The sequence below is a fragment of the Vigna radiata genome, unplaced genomic scaffold, assembly GCF_000741045.1.
Source record: "Vigna radiata var. radiata cultivar VC1973A unplaced genomic scaffold, Vradiata_ver6 scaffold_726, whole genome shotgun sequence".
In the NCBI taxonomy this organism is placed as follows: domain Eukaryota; kingdom Viridiplantae; phylum Streptophyta; class Magnoliopsida; order Fabales; family Fabaceae; genus Vigna; species Vigna radiata.
This window is the reverse complement of record NW_014542744.1, coordinates 1-1,535: the sequence shown is the minus strand read 5'-3', so window position 1 is coordinate 1,535 and position 1,535 is coordinate 1. Positions and strand designations below refer to the sequence as shown.

Below are 1,535 nucleotides of genomic sequence, written 5' to 3'. Positions count from 1 at the left end.
CGCATTCACCATTTCTTTCTCTCGCCTTGATGCAAATGGTGTAGTGAAAAGAACCTAATTGCTGTCAAATGATTGCCCAAATTGATACTGCACAGTTAAATCAAAACTTATTCAGCAGGACATCCAACAATACTATCAATTACAAGCTAAGACAAAACAAAAGTGAATAGGCTAAGCACTCCCCTAATCAAACAACTGCTTCTAACTGCCAATTCTTTGGACCAAATCTCCTATTCCAAGCTCCACACTGTGATACTTTTGCTGCTCAAACTAATGACTCCAGACAGATCAGCTTTTATTCTCTNGCCAGCTGCTTCTGCAAGTGTGTAGAAACCTTAAATCAACTCACGAGTAAAATGTGATTCAGCATTAAGCTTCCCACTTAGCATTAAGCTTTTTGAAATACATGCCTTGAATGACAAGAACNCTGTACAAAAGTTCATCTAAAATTATGTTGCTACAATTTCATGAAACTGAGTTGACTAATCAATGAGAAGGGGAAACTGTAACTAATTTCTTCATATACCAAAGCATAAAACTTTTTGAATTCAGCATCATAGTCTTTTGCGAACTTAAGGTCCAAAGCAATAAACTAACAGCACAGAATCAATTACCAAGCCACTACCCTTTACATGACATGCTCTACCGTTGGCTCAAGTCTAATTAAAAAACGAAAATAAATCAACACAAGAAGAACAACACCTAACAATCAAACTCAGTATCAGACATTTAAACAAGGTCATATATGCATTTTACAAATATTTGCCAAAAAAAATATAAAAACTGGGAAAGGATGCCAAACTACAACTATAGTGAATAGAAATGGACACAAACCAAGATCACATTCAATGCAGTTACTCTTGATATCTTGATTTCGTTACCCTTGATTTTGTTACCGTTCACAAAACTTAGAACACTTTCAAAATAATCCTTTTTCCAACTAATACATCACTTGCTTAGTCCTGACCTTGCCAGGTCAGGACGGATAGTAACTCTTTGGCGCCCTCTCTCGGTACGCTTTGGGGCTTCCCGAGGGGCGGCTAAGAGTGATCGCTCCTTCGTGTCCCTCCCTCGAGGACCACTTCACTCACTTGCTTAGTGAGAGTGAGTTCGTTTCCCTCCCCGAGGAAAACTCACTAACCCTCACCTGCTTGACCCATTCTATTCCTTACAGCTAGTTAATGACAATCCAGTAAGCTATTTAAAATCCAGTCCAATGCGAGAATTAACCTCCTTTGGAAATTTAAAGCAACACTATCAGAAATGTAAAGTTATTGGTATATATTGTACAATTTAATCATATTCTCAATAAAATCAATCTAAGTAAAGAAGGTACAGATTGTAGCTACAGTGAGGGTATTCACCTCTATTGCAAACTCAATGGCAGCAAGTGCCTCCTTTTCTTCTTCAGCTCTCCCTGTTAGCTTGTGACAGCAGCTACCAATTAAGCCACTTGAGGGGTCATCACTTCAATACTAATACTATTATTAATAATAATAATACTAATAATAATACAAATAATAATAATAATAATA

The 1,535-nt window shown here is 37.1% G+C and overlaps 1 long non-coding RNA gene across 1 annotated transcript; it reads right to left on the bottom strand.

Moving 5' to 3' along the window:
• Window positions 1-72: 72 nt before the first annotated feature.
• Window positions 73-1,529, bottom strand: LOC111240960. Its single transcript, XR_002666631.1, has 2 exons — window positions 1,365-1,529; window positions 73-316 (listed from the first exon to the last, which is right to left on the bottom strand). It is a non-coding gene; the product is annotated as an uncharacterized LOC111240960 (long non-coding RNA).
• Window positions 1,530-1,535: the final 6 nt, after the last annotated feature.